The sequence below is a fragment of the Pinus tabuliformis genome, chromosome 1_2, assembly GCF_031772625.1.
Source record: "Pinus tabuliformis cultivar Carrire ecotype Pingquan chromosome 1_2, CPIR1, whole genome shotgun sequence".
In the NCBI taxonomy this organism is placed as follows: domain Eukaryota; kingdom Viridiplantae; phylum Streptophyta; class Pinopsida; order Pinales; family Pinaceae; genus Pinus; species Pinus tabuliformis.
In genome coordinates this window covers 903,914,572-903,934,844 of record NC_142298.1, presented here as the reverse complement: position 1 = coordinate 903,934,844, position 20,273 = coordinate 903,914,572, and the positions used below count along the sequence as shown (strand labels likewise).

The window sequence follows — 20,273 nt, the reverse complement described above, 5'->3', positions numbered from 1 at the left end:
GCCGTCCAGAGCAGAAAAGCCCGAGTTTTCTTCATTAAATTTGGAGCCTGAAGAGAGATATGTAGCACAAGGGAAGAAGATTTTGTGGCCTCATCATTTATTAGATGACTAACAGAGGTATTGGGAGAGAATGATGAACTTCAAACGCTCAAAGAAGGGCTATTTGGAGATGTGTTAAGACACAGGAGGACATCATTCTTCCACCATAGATTGTCCTTGCAGTACGGCCAAGGTCTGGTATATGGGATTATGTCCGTGTCAAATGTTGATGAACTTGCTGTTGAACAACTTTCTGTGGCTGAATATTTGGAATTCAAGGAGCACCTTGTGGATGAAAGTGTCAAGGATAAATATGCATTGAAGCTAGACCTTGAGCCCTTCAATGAATCTTTTCCTCGCCCAACACAGCCATCTTCCATTGGTAGTGGAATTCAATTTCTCAATCAGCATTTGTCCTCAAGATTATTCCATGATAGAGAAAGCATGCAACCCTTGCTGCATTTCCTTCGAGCACACAACTACAGAGGCCAGAAGATGATGCTGAATGAGAGAACACAAAGTTTGTCCAAGCTACGCTCAGTCTTGGTAATGGCAGTGGAATATCTTAAAAAGTTCCCCAAGAATACACCACATACAGAGTTTGAATACAAATTACAAGAAATGGGATTGGAAAAAGGATGGGGAGACAATGCAGAACATGTCTTGGATATGATTCATTTGCTCTTGGAGACTTTGCAGGCCCCTGATCCATCAACTTTAGAAACATTTCTAGGAAGGATTCCTATGGTCTTTAATGTTGTGATTATTTCACCTCAGGGTTATTTTGGCCAAGCAATTGTTTTAGGAATGCCAGATACTGGTGGACAGGTTGTGTATATACTTGATCAAGTTTGTGCATTGGAGAATGAAATGTTGCTGAGAACAACACATCAAGGATTGGACATCAAACCTGAAATTATTGTGGTGGCGCGGTTGATTCCTGAGGCCTATGGTACAACATGCAATCAACGAATTGAAAAAAGCCACAAGGAAAGCAAGAGGAAAAGCAAGAAAGAAAAAGAAGGAAGAAACAGAGAGGAAAAGGAGAAATGGGCCAAATTGCTAAGCCTAAAACTGTGGGAGGAACAATGGCACAAACACCTTGGAAAAGGATTGCAGAAGAGAGCAGAGAAGATTGAAAAAGGCCAAACAAGTAGGGACACACCCAAGGCAACCACAACACAGGTCAAGGAGAAGGCACCCCAGCCAAGCAAGCCAAATCAGAGAAAACTGGTTCTACAGGAAGTTAGCAGACTGTTTCTACAGGAAGACAGAGAACTGTTTCTACAGGAAGCCAGAAAACGGCCTCCCAGCACAAGCAAAAGTGTCCCTACCAATTTCCCAGGCATCCTCACATCCACCCCCTCCATGAACACTCATTTTTTTCAGGGTTCGGGCACAATTTAGTCACGGTTCAACCTTCTACAGGAAGCTACAGGACTTTCTACAGGAAGTTCTGTATTTTTACCAAAAACATCCTGTAGAAGCCTTTGGGCAGGCCAGAATCAATTATGGAGAGGTATTTGAAGCTAGAAGTCTGTTGAGGAGGCATGCAACCACTCTTTTCTTCCATCCTCCACTGGTTTCATCTCCTTTCACCACCATTGCCACCATCAGATTGAATATACTTGCACAATCATACCAAGGTTGAGAATTCACTAGGAAAAGGAGCAGGCAGTGGGAAGAAGCAAAGAGAAAAGCATGATTTCATGACAGAGAAAAGGACATCACTTCAGAAGCTTGGCATGACAAGGAGGCCACCAAGGCCATCAAAAATGAGGAGATAGATTGGTTGCTCAGAGGATGAGCAACACTTTCAGTAGGGGGTGATGATGAGCCCCAAAAATGGATAATTATTTGGGCTCATTCAACCTCCTAATTCAACTTAATCCACCATTCTCATTAGTTTATTGCATGTTTTTTATTATATTTATGCTAATAGAGTGAATTGGGTTAGTCATTATGCCAACAAGTCTAATGGGTGCTTTGTGTAGCCTCTTTGGTCAACTTGGAGACAAAATTGAAGGTTTTATTGAGCACTTGGCAGCCAAATTCGTGGGAGAACAAGGGAGAGGATTTGTAGGAAGGTGTCCCCTTCATTTATGGGCCCTTACCTCGAATTCTCCACCATCAGCTTGGAGTTCAAGGGCCACCAAATCAATTAGCACAAGGGCAGCCAAGCAAGTCAAGTAGGACTGCTGTTAACTACAAGTTTTGGGCAGCCGAGTCCCTAAAGTTTAGGAGGACTGTTGGGTCCTCAATTTGTATAAATAAGAAGGCTTAGGGCCTCATTTTGGTTAGCTGGTGGTTAGTCATTTTGTAGCCAATGGTTAGTCATTTTGTAGGCAGAAGTTAGCTAGTTTGTAGTTCGATTTTTATGCAGTAGATTAGCTTTGCTTTCAGCACATTTTCAAGTTTCCATTGTGGACAGTTTTGATGTAAATCTTCTTTTCTTGCTCAATAAATATGAATCCAGCTTTGCACCAGCTCTAAATCTCTCTTAGGAGGCTGTAGCTCTTGGGGTTGGGCCCATCTCAAGTGCCCAGTACCTCCTTTGTTTACTTTCATGTGTCTTTGCTGCATTCTTAGAGTAAAATCTGCTATTTAGATTTAAAACTTGTTGTGTTATTTAGGTTGCTTTTGATGATTAAAGTAGATTTTCATGTTCAGATCGATTTGGATAGATTAATAACATAAAGGATCCTTGGAAAAAGGGGCTCAAGCACCTCTGATCTTACCTCTCCCTCAGTGGGATCGTGAGTTGGGACAAAGGTGACCTTGCTGCCCACAAAAACGTTGTTTTGCTTCACCATGCAAGTATTAGTGTTGGATTCTTAGTTGTCAAACTTGATATTAGTTTTGACTGCATGCTTAGGGTTATGATTGCTTAGTTGCATAGTTAGTTCATCTGATTTTGTGCAAATAAACTTATGTTCCATTTCTTTTGCTATTATCTAGGTCAGATTAGGTCAAGGTAATTAGGTTCTTGATTTTCCAAGTCTTCATTTGTTAAATTCGAAAAATAACTTGCAGAGCACCTGTTATCCTTCTCTATCTACCCATAATCCATCAGATAATCTGCTCCAACCCTTAGTCCATGATTCGTACCCTTCATTTGCCATACTTTCCCCACCTTGCCCTAATTCCTACATTCTTGTGCATCATCGCTTCCTCCATCCTTGAACAAATCCAATCGCTCCTTAGCCTCATCCACCAAGTCGTAGACTTCTTCACACCCCTATTTCACCTCCATACTCATTCCTCCATATTTTTCCCTCCATCCATGCTCCAAAATCCCATTTCGAAACATCCTGTAGAAAAATTACAGAACATCCTGTAGAAATCCTAGAACAGCCTGTAGAACCCCTGCAGACTTCCTGTAGAAGCTCATAAACACGGTTTCTTGGCAGCCAAACTTTGTGAGACTCTCTGGAAGGGTGTTAGGGACCCCTTAGACCCTCTCTGAACCTTCCCAACCTTTCCCAAGCATTTCTCCTCCTTGATCCACCTCTGCACAGTCAAAAATAGTTAAAAGCACATGCATGATAATTCTAACAACTTAATCAAAAATACAAAAAGACACTTTCTTCAGATAGAGGTAGTCTAGACACATGTATTTTACCTTCATATAAGTAATGGCATCTCTTTCAGTAGTTTGCATGCTCTCCTTTGCATCAGTAGGACTAGCTGGTAGAATTAGGGTTTTCTAGGGTTTGCGTTTCTTTTTGGCTTTCAATTTCTTTTTGCAATTAGATTAGCTTCCTTCGAGTTAGCTTTCATCCATCAATTAAAAAGCTTCTTCTAAGAGCTCATAGAAGTTGGCTTAAGCTCCTAGTGGACTTGTGCCAGCTGACCAAGTGACAGCTGCGGCAAGAGCTAGTACTTGTGCATACAACACCGTCGCTTCCAAGTTTGTTACGAACTACCGGGTTGATAAAATTAAAGAAGGGAGTTCCAGGAGTTGTAGCATTATTGCTACAATACTGGAGCCCACCAACTGGAATAAGAAACAATGTTAGGATAGATATGTTAGGCTCAGGTAGGGTTTGAAAGTTTTAGGGTTTTGCTGGATGAGGAGGGAAAATTAGGGAACTAGGTCAAAAGATAAAAAGGTTCAACTTCAAGAGATATAAAGGAGTAACGTAGTTATGCCTTCATGATACTTTGGGGTTTTGTCAATGTAGTGTAGAGTGGAAATGTAGAGATCAAAATGATCGTGGGAAGCATGAATTCATCTATTAGAAGACAAGTGACATAAACATGAAATTCCTAACAAAACAAATCTTAAAACTAAGAATTATGTTTATAACCTTTAAGGAAAATCACTGAAAGACATAATCATGGAAAGAGAATGGAATTACCTTTCATATAAGACTATAAATGAGAGGAAACACTATAAAATACTGTTATGAAACTAGCTCACAAAAATATAGGAAAAACAGATCAACGCCTTAGAATTCGGCCTCTTTGAGTGGGCAACCTCCTTTACATTACACAAATGAACAATTCTTAGATGATTCAAATGACAAAACCTCCTTTCTATATATAGGAGTCTAAGGGGTCACAATATAACCAAGTCGATCTAACAATATTAATATAAAGGGACAAAAATAACAATAGAGGGATTCTATGGGGCATAATAATAATAATACAAGGACAATAGGGGCACAATAATATTAATAAGGGATACAATGACAATAGTAATGGGGGAATCACTAGTATTATAGGGACCTAACATGCCCCTTTCCTTCAAAATAGTGGTGTCCTCAATGCTTGAGTAGTTCTGGATGTTTCTGTATAAAATTCTCATCCTCCCATGTGGAATCTTTAGTGGATATGTTCTTCCACTTGATGAGATACTCCAAAATTGATCGATTTCATAGCTGTCGAGTTCTTGTTTCTATGACTACTTCTGGTTCCAATACAATTTTTCCTTCCTCGTCAAGTTCTGGCAATATTGTTTGAACTGGGAGCTTGTTGCCTATAACCTTCTTTAAACATGAAACATGGAAAAATGGGTGCACTTGAGCAGTTGTAGGAAGCTCCAATTTGTATGCCATAGTACCAATCTTTTGCAACACCTTGTATGGACTATAATACTTTGGTGACAATTTATTATCCTTCTTAGCTTGCTTGAGGGACATTTGTTTATATGGTTGTAATCATAGGAATACCCAGTCACCTACATCAAAACTTCTTTCGCTGTGATGTTGATCTACCTGTTGTTTCATTCTATTCTCTGCCAATGTGAGGTTATCCTTTAAGAGTTTGAGAACTTGTTGTTGATGCTCGATGTGATCTTCCACTGCTTCAACATTAGAATTTTCTCTTAAATATGATGTGATGGATGGTGGCTAATATCCATAAAGTGCCATAAATGGGTTCATTTTTGTTGTAGTATGCAAGGAAGTGTTATACCACCATTCAGCTAGAGGAAACCATTTGACCCATTATGTCTGTTAATCAGATACAAAGCAATGAAGATATCCTTCCAAACATTTGTTTACTATCTCAGTTTTCCCATCAGATTGAGGATGATAAGATGAGCTCTGAGCTAACTGAGTACCAAGATAAGAAAAAATTATGTCCAAAAATTTCTAGTGAAAATGGGATCTCTGTCACTTACAATAATCTTTTGGTTTCCATGTAGCTTTTGAATTGTTTCCATAAATGCAGTAGAAATTGTATTAGCTTTAAATGGATGTGATAATGCACAAAAGTGTGCATAATTGGTAAGTATTTCAACTACCACCATGATGACCCTCTTTCCTTCAGACTTGGGTAATCCTATGATAAAATCCATTGAAACTTCCTCCCAACATTGGCTTGGAATGGATAAAGGTTGTAATAGACCTGGGGTCTTAATTGTTTCAACTTTATTTTGTTGGTAAACCAAACATTCTGCCACAAACTTTTGAGTATCGGATTTAAGGCCATCCCAAAAAAATTCCTTCTTAACCCTGTGGTAAGATTTTAAAAATCCTGAGTGCCCTCCTAATGGAGAAGTGTGCAATTCCATAAGAATATTTTGTTTGAGTTGGGAATTCTTACAGAGGTATAAGCAACATTTCTACCATAATGAATCATTTTTCCCACTAAATGTATAAGATGTATTGGAATCTTGTTGTAACTTTCAAATAAGTGCCCACACTTCTTCGTCATTCTTCCATTTCCTCCCTTGCTTCATTTACCCAATCTAGTTGGATAATAGAAATGGTGCACAATAATGCTTCCACATCCTCATCCTTTCTTGAGAGTGCATCTGCCACAACATTTTTCTTCCCTTTTTTGTAGATGATTTCAAAGTCATAACCCAACATCTTCGTGACCCATTTTTGTTGCTTTTCAGAGGATAATCTTTATTATAAAAAGTAATTAAGACCATCATGATCCGTTTTTACCTCAAAGTGTCTTCCCATTAGGTAGGGTCGCCATTTCTTAAATGTGTGTAGTATTTCCAACATTTCCTTCTCATAAATAGCTTTGTGTAAATACCTTCCCTTGATCAGATGACTTTCGAAAGAAATGGGTCTTTTGTCTTGCATTAAAATAGCACCAATTCCATTTCCTGAAGCATCACCTTCCATAATAAAGGTTTTTGTGAAGTCTGGTGTAGCTAAGATCGACGCTTGGCACATTGCCTCTTTAAGATGTTTGAAGGCCTTTGCTGCTTCTAGAGTCCATGAAAATGCATCTTTCTTCAATAATGTTGTTAGAGGTGCTTCTATTCTCCCATAATTATTGACAAACTTATGATAATATCCTATCAACCCAAGTAATCCTCGTAGATGCTTTATGGATGTGGGGATTTTCCATTCCTTAATGGCTTTAATTGTGCTAGGGTCTACCTTAACACCTTCATGAGACACAATATGACCCAGATATTCCACCTCTTGTACTCCAAACATTTGGAGATTTTTACATATAATTGTTTCTCCTTCAATAGTTTTAGCACCCTGTCAACATGTTCAACATGATCCTTCCAAGACCTGTTGTAGATTAGTATATCATCAAAAAATACTAACAAAAATTTTCTAAGGAAGGGTTTGAAAATGATATTCATCAAACCTTGAAATGTAGAAGGTTCATTGGTAAGGCCAAAAGGCATGACCAAAAATTCATAATGACCCTCATGAGTTCTAAATGTTGTCTTTGGAATGTCTTCAACCTTCATTCTGATTTGATGATATCTTGAACGAAGATCCAACTTGGTGAAGTAAATTGATCCATGCAATTCATCCAATAATTCATCAATGATAGGAATGGGAAATTTATCTTTAATAGTGAGCTTGTTGAGCTCCCTATATTCTGGACACATGCGCCAAGATCCATCCTTCTTGTGCACCAATACTATTGGAGCAAAGAAAAAACTTTGAATAGATTGAATTATACCAACCTCTAGCATTTTTACAACCATACGTTCAATTTCACTCTTTTGGGCATAGGGATATCTGTACGGCCTAATGTTTGGAGGAACACTTCCCGGAATCAAATGAATAGCGTGATCATGATCACGAATAGGTGGGAGACCTTTGGGAGTCTCAAATACCTTGGAATGATTGTCCAAGATTTTTTGGAGATCTGAAGAAATGGATGATTTCGATGTGGAAACATCTAGTGAACATAATTGTGAAATTACACCTCATTGTTCCTTCTTTAGAAGCTTTGTCATACCATTAGAGCTGATTATCTTTCCCGGTTTCCCTACAATACCCCTTAATTCAACTTCCTTTCCTTCCACAGAAAATTTCATGAAAAGTTCTTGAAAATTAAAAGCTATTGTACCCAAGGATTGTAGCAATTGGACTCCTAGTACAACATCAACACCACCCATTGGAATGGAAAGCATTGGGCTATTCAATACATATTCTCCGATGGATAGCTTGACATTATGGAACTTTCCAGAGAAATTTATGGTTCCTCCACTTGCAACCATCACTTGACACTCTCGTGCTAGATATAAGAAGCATTTCAATTCTTTTTCTATCTTACAATGAATAAAATTGTGGGTACTTCCTGAATCAATCAACACTATTACCCTTTTCTTCTTGATATGTCCTTCTATTTTGATGGTTTGAGGAGTGGTAATTCCAGCCAATGCATTACAAGATATGGTTGGATTCATTTATTCTTTATCTAGGGTTTGTTCCTGGAGTATATCCTCTTCTTTTGAAATTTCTTGTTCCTTTTCTTCCTCCTCTTCACAATCTATGTAGAATAATTTCTTCTTAGCGAACTTATCACTTTTAGTGTATTTGTTATCACAACTATAACAAAGCCCTTTTGCTCTTTTTTTCTCCAATTGTTGTGATGTCAACGTTGTAGGTTGTGGAAGGCTAGGGGCAACAACACTTCCATCTTTATAGTTGTGAGTGGTAGGCTTCTTGGTTGCCATAATTTTGCTTTCCATTTTTCTTGCTAACCTGAATGCCTTCTCCAATGAATCAGGTTCCCAAAGGCAAACCTCATGTTTGATATTATCCTTTAAAGTCCCTATGACCACATCAATCTTATGCTCCTCTGGAATATATTTTACCCTTATGTTTAATTTTTGCAAGTCCTCAATGTTCTCCATCATTCAACCCTTTTGTTTGAGATTTATCAATTGGCTAAAAGAAGTGTTTCTTTTTGTATCCTCATAATGTGTTCTCATTTCTTCTGTAAAAATTGCCCAAGTGACAATTTTTTTATGAGATAAAAGCTACGATACCATATAAACTGATTTGGTTCCAAATATGAAGTTGCAATACATACCTTTTGTGTGTTTTGACATTATGGAGATCGAGAAATTTCTCCATCTATAGTATCCAAGTTCCAGGATGCTTGCTATCAAACTTCCTCATATCGATCTTTGGAACATGTTGGTTCTTCGATCCAATGTTAGAATCTATGAAATAATGATTAACATTTATTTTGTTTTCATCATGAGTTTCCTTTACTACCCTTTCATTATTAGTAAGCATTTCTTGTAGAAACTTTGTTAAATCTCTCTTCAAATCTTCCATACCTATCTTCAAATCTTCCATGCTTGTCTTCAAATCTATCTTCAAATCATCCATCTTAGCTTCCACATCATTCATCTTAGCTTCCATGTTATTCATCTTAGCTTCTACACATTTCTTTAAACCATCCATCTTAGCTTCCATGCCTTTCTGTAAACCATTCATCTTAGCTTCTACATCTTTCTTTAAACCATCCATATTAAATTCTGTTACTTTTTGTGCAAGTGACATCTGTTGCACTTGGTCTCGTAATTTTGATGTATCATGTTGCATTTCTTCCTCTTCTTCATGAGTCATGCTAGAGCTTTCAGGTTGCTTACTAGGTGTTTCCATTTTCTTTCTTCGGGGCATCAATTACCGCTAATAATTCTTCACTATACCCTTTGAATTCCTTCAAACTAATTTTTCAAACCAAGCTTATGCAAAAATTAAAAAAAATCTACACACCTTTTTTCACTTTGTAGGAGCTCAATATTGCATCTGATGTATCTGTGTAATTTCGGATCTTCATGTTCTAAAATGCAACTCGTAGTAGCCCTCTGTGTCCTCTTTCCCATGCCACCAGTCTGGTCGAATTTAGATTCTCCAATAAAGAGTTATGCAGAATCTCCCAAGTTGACCTGATTATATACCTTTTCAGAAGAGCGAACTTGTATGAAGTGCCATGTGCCACAGTTTTGACCTTAGGATCTGAAAAATATACACAGAAAACTACAGTCCGTCTTATTTCTATACTTTCTGATGAAATTTCCATTTGATTCTTAAAACAAAAGTTATGATGATGTTCCCTAGGTCACTTGTTTGGAATGTAACTCGGGAGTCTTCAAAAAGGCCAACTTCCTCAGATCATATCTCCGCACATATAGCATGAAAAGTTCTGAAATTTAAACTCGAGGTTTAGAATGATTTGAACTCAAATGGTTTTTTTTTAGCATCTTAAACTTCGCAGAAAAAAAGTTATAGCAAAAATGCCACAATGACTTGTTTGGAGCAGCGAAACCTTAGAATCCAAAGCTCTGATACCAAATGCTATGAAACCAACTCATGAAAAGATAGGAAAGATAGATCAACACCTTAGAATTTAGCCTCTTTGAGGGGGAAGCCTCCTTTACATTACACAAATGAAAATTCTTCAATGATTCAAATGACAAAACCTCCTTTCTATATATAGGAGTCTAAAGGGTCACAATATAACCAAGCCGACCTAACAACAATAATATAAAGGCACAAAAATAACAATAGAGGGATTCTATGGGGCAAAATAATAATAATACAGGGACAATAGGGGCAAAATAATATTAATAATGGATACAATGACAATAGTAATGGGGGAATCACAAGTATTATAGGACCTAACAAAAACTCACAACATAAGAATTCCTGAATAATAGCTGCAATTATCCTTTGAATTTCTACAAAAGTGATGAAGTAAGATCTCCAAGAGTTCAACTCACTGATGTCCAACCTGTTCTATGATTGAAGACTAGATACATATAGACCAAAACCATTTTCCCCTCTCTCAAGGTCAAATCCTTCAGTTTAGGAATTGATTACACGAGGTGTTATGAAACAAGCTCACAAAAAGATAGAAAAGATAGATAAACGATTACAAAATAAGCCTCTTCAAGGGGGAAACCTCCTTTAGATTACACAAAAGAACAATTCTTTGATGATACAAATGAGAAGACCTCCTTTGTATATATAGGAGTCTAAGGGGTCATAATATAATCAGAGATGACATAATAATAATAATGTAAGGGCACAACAATAACAATAGTGGGATTCTATGGGGCAAAATAATAACAACATGGGGACTACATGGGCACACAAATATAATAAGGGGGTTGCACTAATAACAATAAGGGGTTACACTAGTAGTATAGGGACCTAAAATTCCCCTCTCCTTCAAAAAATATTGTACTCAACGCTTGAGTAGTTTTGGATGCTTTTGTATAAAATTCTCGTCCTCCCATGTGGAATCTTCAGCGAGTAAGTTCTTCCACTTTATGAGATACTTTGAAATTGATATATTTCGTAGTTGTTAGGTTCTTGTTTCCGTGACTTCTTCAAGTTCCAATATGATTTTTCCTTCCTCGTCAAGTTTCAAAAATATTGTTTGCATTGGGAGCTTGTCACCTATAACCTTCTTTAAGCATGAAACATGGAAAGCTGGGGGACACTCGGTAAGATGCAAGAAGCTCCAATTTGTATGCCATTGTACCAATATTTTCTTGCACCTTGTAAGGACCATAGTACTTTGGTGATAATCTATTATCCTTCTTACCTTGCTTGAGGGACATTTGTTTGTATGGTTGTATTAATAAAAATACATAGTCAACTATATCAAAACTTATTTCACTGTGATGTTGATCTACTTGTTGTTTCATTCGATTCTACGCGAAAGTGAGGTCATCCTTTTTCTTCTTGATATGTCCTTCTATCTTGAGAGTTTGAGGATTGATAATTCATGCCAATGCATTACAATATATTGTCAGATTCATTTCTTCTTTTTCTAGGGTTGGTTCCTGGTGTTTATCCTCTTCTTTTGACATTTCTTGATCCTTTTCTTCCTTCTCTTCACAATCAATGCAAAGTAATTTCTTCTCAACACACTAATGATCTTTAGTGTATTTTCTACCACAACTGTAACAAAGGTCATTTTCTCCTTCTTCCAATTGTTGTGGTGTCAACCTTGTAGGTTGTGGAAGGCTAGGAGAAACAATACTTCCATCTTTATAATTGTGAGTGGTAGGATTTCTTGTTGCCATAATTTTGGTTTCAATTTTTCATTCCAGTCTAAATGCCTTCTTCAATGAATTAGGTTCCCAAAGAGGAACCTCATGTTGAATGTTATCCTATAAATTCCCTATTAAGGCATCAATCCTTTCTTCTCAAGAATATCATTTACCTTTATATTCAATTTTTGAAAGTCCTCAATGTGCTCTGCCATTAAACCCTTTTGTTTGAGATTTATTAATTGGCTAAAGAAGGTGTTTTTATTTGTATCCTCATAATGTGCTATCATTTCCTCCATGAAAATTGACCAAGTGACAAGTTTTTTACAAGAACAAAGCCCTTTATACCATAAAAATGTTGGCATTATGATACAGGTGTTGTCCTTGATGGCAACTCACTAAGAGGTATGATACAGGTGTTGTCCTTGATGGCAACTCAATCAGATGATAGATCATAGTACAGAAGGTCAAGAGAGAGGTATACGCAAGTTAACCTTGATGAAAGCGTGTATACATGTGGATGAGCAGAAAAAAAGGTGCGTACATGTACACATGCAGGTTCATAGAAGGAAAGGCGTGTACATGTTGGAAAACTAAGTTTTGGTTCGTGGTATTTGGTAATTGGTATTTTGGTATTGGTCCATGGTATTTGGTCTGAAGTGTTGACCCCAGGTATTGGTCCTACATGGTTTTGGATCATGGTATTGAGAGAGGCCTAAACCTATATAAGGAGAAGATCATTAGGCCAAGAGGTGCAAGTGTGCAAGTGATGAATATCTAATCAAGGGTGAGATCTAGTATGCTGGTTATGGGTTTGTGATACTTGACTCAATCTGAATCAAGGAGGCTCCAATGCGGTTGATAAAGGTTGATGAACCGGGATCTTGAAGACTAAAATGTATTATCATTACATTGTATGTTCATGAATAGATCTGAATACTGATGCATCTCATGGTTTGGGTATATCTGAAGTTGGAAATTGCAGCGAATGTATGAGTAATTATCTTCAGATCTGTACGTGGGTTCTCTCTAGTGAAAGTGCGTATACACGATGGTTTGAGATAGTCAAGTAGCATATACATTATGATATTTCATATTTCAGGTTGCTGTTGGTTCTAGTGGTTGTTACAAAGTTCTAGGCTCTGGTCTGTGTTTTGGTGACTGTGTTTTGATGACAGGGTTTCAGTGATTTGGTTGTTCGGTGATTCAGAGTTAATGATTATATTGCAGTAGTGATTATTTTGTATTTATGGATCCAGTCTGAAAATTTATGAAACATGGTCCCTGGAAGAAAAGAGAAGGTTGTAGCCTTTTTTAGGTCAGCACCTACGTACTAGTACTTTAGCTAGTACAAGAGGTAAGGGGGCTGTAGGTCCCTTCCAGGAGAAGTTGGAGAATGAGAGAAGGTTGTAGTCTTCTATAGGTAGAAGCTTGTGTACTAGTATAAGATTGCACCGATACAGAATATTGTAAAAAGAAGTTTCTTATTAAAAGAAGATAGAGACGAATTGCAACAGGTGGTTTTCACCCACATTGGGTTTCCACCTTATATCATGGTGTTCATCTGTGCTTCTTATGTGTGATGATCTGTTTTGTTTTACTGCACCTGTTTACTGTTCATATGGTTAATAATATTCTGATGCACTCATTGAAGATCAACTAACTGAATCATAAGTTGACTAGATCTATGCTAGTTGCATTAAACACAGTTGCGTATATATGCAGATATCCTTAACTGAAGTAGCGTATATGAATCTGAGTATGAATATGAAAAAATGTTTGATTTAATAATACTGATGAACCCCCCCAGTATTATTTCCAACAATTGGTATCCGAGCAGGTCCTTCAAAAGAAGCTTGATCTCTTGAAGGAAGATCCATCAGGATGGGTAATCAAGAAAGAGAGGCATCCATCAAGCCACCAATCTTTGATGGGAGCAACTTTGTCTACTAGAAGATAAGAACCACAACATATTTACAATCGCTTAGAACAGATGTTTGGGGAATCGTGGAAGGATGATATACATATCCATCAGCGATTCCTACAAATACAACAGAGAGAAAGAAATATGAACTCAATGCCAAAGCTGTTACTGTCTTATTGGGAAGCTTGTCACAATCAAAATTTGTCAAGGTTATGTAGTTAAAATCAGCCAAAGAAATATGGGACAAAATCATTCTAAGCTACGAAGGAGATGATCAGATAAAACGAGCAAAGCTTCAAACTCTCAGAATATGATATGAAACTCTTAAGATGCATAGTAATGAAAGCATAGCTAATTACTTCCTGTGTATAGATGAGATTGTCAATTGTATGAGGAATCTAGGTGAAGAAATTAAGGAAGTTGTCTTAGTTGAAAAGGTTTTGAGATCCTTTTCTACTAAATTTGAATCCAAAGTGTCTACCATAGACGAAAGGGAAGATCTGTAGAAAACCACTATGACGCTGCTTCACAGAATCTTAACTACTTTTGAGATGAGAAGAGGAGGACCATCAGACATGAGAGAAGATGTATTCAAAATATCAGCAAATGGACAGGAAAAACTCAATGAATCGGGATACATTTCAGAAGAAGAAGATGAGGTAAATTTTGTCAAGAATCTTGAATGGGGATCTGGAAGGTTCAAAGGTAAGCTACCTTTCAAATGCTTTTCATGTGGTAGAGTTGGTCACTACGCTGCTAGATGCCCTCATAACAAAGGAAAGATGTCTGAAGAAGGTAATAGAAGTTATTATACTCATGATAAAAGTAATGATTCATCTAATAGTGATGAAGACATTAGACTTCTCATGGCATATGAAAATAAGGACATAGAAACAGAAAAAGTTACCAGATTAAAAGAACAGCTGGAGTTAGTAACCAGAGTAAGGGAGCAGCTGCAGGGTGCAGTAAAAGATTAGAGAATAACAATTTAGAGACTTGAATCGAAGATCCTCTCTCTAAAATAAGATCTTAAATAATCAAAGAAGAAGAATAAAGAAGCTCTTGAAGAACAAGAACATGAAGTGCTCGAATTAAGGCAACAAGTGGAAGAAGGAAGAAAAGTTGAAGAAAGCATAAGGAAGCTGTATTTGGAAAAGGAAGAACAACATGAGGTTGAGGTAAATATCTTAAAAGGTAAATTAGAAGAAAAGGATAAACTATTACGATTTCAAGACAGTACTAAGATTTTGGATGATATTCTTAGTAGCCAAAGATCCCCTACTGTTAGCCTCATGTTGCAACAGGTGTTCGTCCTTCATGATTGATAGTTGAAAGTGCCAAATATGTCATACTTTGCATGCTGCAATGCTCCATATTTCCAAAAGAGGCCAAAGAAGAGACCATGAAAGTGTGCCAGTCTAAATGCCACTACTGTATTCCAATTTTGATGAGTTATTCCTTTTTGAAGAATTTTCTGTTAAGGGAAGGCCAAACAGCTTAAACTTGGCTTCCCTAGGTTTCAATTTCTTGTTCTAGAATGTAGAGAATGAAAATATGTCCAAACAGTTTAATCTTGGTAGATTTGTAGATAGGTAGAGAAACAAAGGAGCCCAACTGCTTAATCTGGGCCCTTGGAAGAAATAAGTGTAGATTTAGATAGGAGGACAGCAAAAAGAAAAAAGGATAATCAGGGTCTGCAAGTCCAAGTGCACCCATGCAAAAAGAAGAAAAAATGTTAGGTAAGTAGGCTGGGTAAGTAGTTTTGTGGTTGCAGAATCAAGCTAGGTGATCCATTTCATGCTTTTTAATGCTATAACTATTCAGATCACAGGTATAAGGCAATTCCCCTTTGGAAGAGCTCAAGTGAGGCATGTCTAATTCCCCTTTCTTCTAAATCCCCGAATCAATTACTAACATCCCCTTGAGGACCTTCGGATCTGCCCAGCAAGTCTTGTTATCACTTCATTTTTGTAAAAAATCAAGTCAAGTTTTGGCTTTCTCAAATGAAAAGAAGCCACATTTCTTGTGTAAAATCATTCCTCCATATCCCATTCAAATCTCATGTCTAAGTTTTAGATCATAAACTTGGCATCATTCCCCTTACATTTCCATTTCACAAACTCATATTAACTCCTAACTCTACTATCTAGCACCCTAGATCATCTCCTTATCCCCTATCACACAAAAATTATATAAAAACCCCAAAAATATTACATATCCCCCCTATAGCAATATAGCTATGTACATACAGTTCTAGGATATAATAGTTCACCTGGGGCTATTATGAACCCATCTGTGTCATAACCCTGGGATTGGTCTAACCTCTGGTTAGGCTAATAACCTATACCCACCCCTTTATCCTCAAAACCTTATAATTCTACCTCCGCAGTCATTTCCCCAACGTCTAATGATTAATAGTTTTGGTTAAACACTAAAATTAACCCGCGACCCACATTAACCAAGTTTTTTGACCCCCTCGGCGTGTTTTTATTTAAATATGTCGGGCGGGTCCCGTCCCTAACCTCCCGCTACCACACCCACCCCGCCAGCCGTCCGATGGCTAGCGCCCGAGATCAACGGTGGGCGGGTGTTTTCATGTGCCGATCTCCTATAGGTTAACATCCGGGGGATGGGCGGCTTCCCTATCATACCCCTGCCACATGTCAGCCTCCCTGTGTGTTCGGAGGCCCCTCCCCCAATACCGCCTGTGCCAAAAGGTAGTGCGGGGAAAACCGGATACCGCCTTCTGCCCTCCTACGTCAGCACCACGTCATCATGACGTCATCATCCTGCGTCGGCCTCCTGCCACCGTGTCCTTGCCATGTCATTTCCATGTCGCTGCCATCGTACTGCCATGTCATCGCCCCTACCATACTGCCACATCACCTAGCTGTACTACTGACGTCACCCTACCACGTCACTGTCGTACTGGGACCCACCGTTGACGTCATCATCAAAAAGGGCGCGAAGCGCGAAATCTGCACCAACGGATGCCCGGAATGAAAAACCGAGGCAGTTTTTGATGCACAATTAGCGCTTAGCGCTAATCGCGCATCGCTAAGGGAAATAGGCCAAAATGGAAGCCCTCTCATGGTGCGGCTACCAGTAGGGCCCAAAATTCGCAAATTCATAGGAATTTCTTCACATAGGTTCGAAAAAGGGGCAAAGATAGTTCTAAAGGCAAACAGAGGGCCGAGCAGCAGCCATAAAATGTCGATGGGACAGTTTAAAGCAGTCAGAAGACAACAAGGAGCCCAGGTTCAGTGAAAGTGTATCAGAGGAAGCGGCGAAGATTATCAGTTAGTATTTTTGGTGGAAATCCGTATTTCCAAAGCAGGCAGACATTGAAGGCCCCCAAGCAAAGTCAAAGAAAGCGGTGAAGCTATTTCAAAACTCTCAAATCACAGTTAATGCACCTCAAAACCACTCAAGAGCAGGGGATCAAAACCCAAAGCATAGTTATGACTAAATGATCAGCGCAGAGTCATAAAGACAACACATTAACTCCTTTTGATACAGCTACCCCCAGTGCAACTCGAAGATATTTTCTTGCATTTATTTCAGGCATATGTTAGGTTAATGACTATTACATCAGATCTATCTTAGATCTAATTCTTGTAGATATTTTGCTTATAAAACCACCCTAATTTACTGTTTAGAGGGTTGGTTGGTTGATTTGCTTCACTAGAGACTCGCTCTGTATACATGATGTTTTCATTAATCAGAGACTGCTGAAAAGCTTGGAGGATGGACTATCTGTTGTGCTATTAATGTTTTGAAGAATGAATATGGAATTCTTGTGCTGCAACACGACTCAATAAGTGATTTCTACCTCTGTTTTCCACTGATATATGCTCATATCATACATATGTCACCATCTAAATAGCAGATAAAAAGATTAGCTTAGAACTTGTTTAACTGCACTCTATGCTCAATTTCTGCTGTTTCTTAATGTTTTCCTCTAAATTGGTAATGAATATGAATTCCCTTTGGCTCATATTTCTTCTAATTCACCCATGTTTGATAGTTATCTAGGGATTCTTTACTGCTCCTAGATAGAGCTCATTCACCTTCCCTCTGTTAAGCTGAAAGAGAGATTCTTAATTTCCTCTCATTCCTTAACCTTCAATCCATCTCCATTTAGCTCGAAAGTTGTTTCATGTGTAGCTATCTTGCTCCATTTTCCTCTTGTGACCAAGAAAACACACCATCAGTCCGACTCGATGACTCCACGCCCAATGCTTTGAACTTATCATAGTATGCATTACCTCTCTACTTGAAAGTGTCATCCTTCCCACCAAAACTCAAACAAAACCCCTTGAACTCAATAACTAGCCTAAAATCATCATCAACAAAGTTAAATCATAAAGAGAGAGCCCTATCTAATTGTAGGTAGGCTAGGACCTACAGTCCAAAGATTGGTTGGTGGTTACCTCGGCCGTATTCCCTTGGGAGTCAAAGGGAACAACCTAAGTGATAACATAATGGCGACTCCGCTGGGGACCAATGAATTTTCTAATTGCTAATATTCCTTAAAACTACAAATGAAGCCTGAATGTCAGCCAAATAGCCTTTGAAACTGTTCTTGCTTTGCATTTACAGGAGTAAATAAAAGCTGCTTCATTCAATCTTCATGCCAGTTTTAAGTTATAGATAGCTATTCCAAAATTTGATCAGTCCCTTGCTAATTCTAAAAAAATTCACAGAAAATACCAAAACAAGTTCAGAATCTGGCTTGCCAAAGGAACTCACGTTATACAAGGTCAAATCCAACCCTAATCCCCCAGCTATTTTTGAAAATCCCAATTTAAACCCAAGGAACCTTAGGAAGCTAGAGCAAAGAGAAGATTTTGTTGATTCTAGTCCTGAAACAGTCCAGCCAAGCTGTGTTCCAACCCCTGTCAAAGTTTTATTTCGTTCAACCCCTACTTCCCCTTGTTCATCATCCACCTCTCAAAGCACTCCTTCCACACCTCCATTCGGTGCACATACTCCCATTACCACTATTATTACCGTTGTTCCAGTCGTTCCATTAATCCCTACTGTTCCACTTATCCCTGTGAATATGGTGAATAGATATGCTCCGTTACAGTTGCCTGCTAATCCAGGGGCTATGCCTCAGGATTACCAAACTAAAATCACATATTTCGATGGTACTGGTTCTTGCACAACCCTTCAGCATACCAAGAAAATGCAAGACTATTTTGAGAACTACGAGATTGATGATGATAGTGTGAGAATGAATATTTTTGTCCAAAGTTTGACAGGTGATGTCAGGACTTGGTTTAGAGCACTCACAACCAATTCCATAGCAGACCCAGAAGCCTTATACCAGTCATTTATCAATAGATGGGAGAAAAAGAAAGACCCCTTGCACATATTATCTGAATATGACACCATCAAAAGAGGCCCTCAAGAGTCTGTCTTGGACTATTGTGCAAGATTCAATAATGTTTATAATGCAATACCACAGAACTTAAGACCTCCACCTGATCTTTCTTTGTATAAATTCCCTGATGGTTTTGATACTGACATGGCTTATCAGTTAAGGGAAAGAGCCCCTCAAACCCTTGCAGACATGTAAAATGTTTCTCTTAGCGTAGAGGAAAATCTAATTTCGAAAAGAAACAAAGCTAGAACTGAGAGAAGAACCACCTTTAAGGAAGAACCCTCAGCCTTAGAACAAAAGCTGGATGCTATTATCAGTGGCATGCACATGCTGGGAGACAGAGTAGAGAGTGTTGAGAGGAAATCATCATGGGAAGGACAACAACCTAATACCATAAGGAACCCAAATTTCCGGAAAAATCAGAACACAAATGTTGTTTGGTCTAGCCTAGACCATGATGTAAGGCCTCCTTTCCATGAAAATTATGCTGAAGCGTCTACATCTAGAGAGCCCACAGAGGACACTCACATGAACTTGGTGGATTTGAAGGCTGAGCAACAAATTTTCCTAACCCAAGCAGACCAAGATGAGCATGACTTTAATCAATTTCAAACTAAGTCTGGTGAGTCTTTTGATTTTAAGCAAGGTTATGATTCAGCTGTTTATGAGGTCCACAAACAGTATAAGCTGAGGACAAGAACCATAGATGTGCCCGAAAAGGTTAAACCAAGTGATACCAAACAGCCTAAGAAGATCAAAGAAAAGGCTGCCCTCATAGAAACTGCTGATAAAACAGTTCCAAATCCAAAGGATGTCACCATAGAGGATGTCACAGACATGCAGCCCTCTAATGATCACCCTCTGCCACCTTCTTCTTCAAAAGAAGATTTGAACAGCTATCCTAAAAAGTTTTCCAAATCAGAAATAGTTCATGAAATCAACGAAGAAAGTGCAATTGAAAAGGAAAAATCTGCCAGTCACAATACTAAATCACAGTCAGAAAAACCTTTTGATTTAGAGGCAGAAATGGGTAACCTGAAGATATCGATCCCTCTATCTAAACTTGCCCAACATGATATCTATAGGCAGTAAATCAAAAGATCGCTGCAAATGCCAGAAAATAGGGATGATGTGAATGTATTAGATGATCAACCTAAGCTCCTTTTCGGTCCTGAAGTCAATGG

At 38.3% G+C, this 20,273-nt stretch overlaps 1 pseudogene; it reads left to right on the top strand.

Annotated features, from left to right (window-relative positions):
• Positions 1 to 249: 249 nt before the first annotated feature.
• The window catches only part of LOC149208878 (sucrose synthase 1 pseudogene), a 40,339-nt pseudogene continuing 20,315 nt past the window's right edge, over positions 250 to 20,273 (top strand).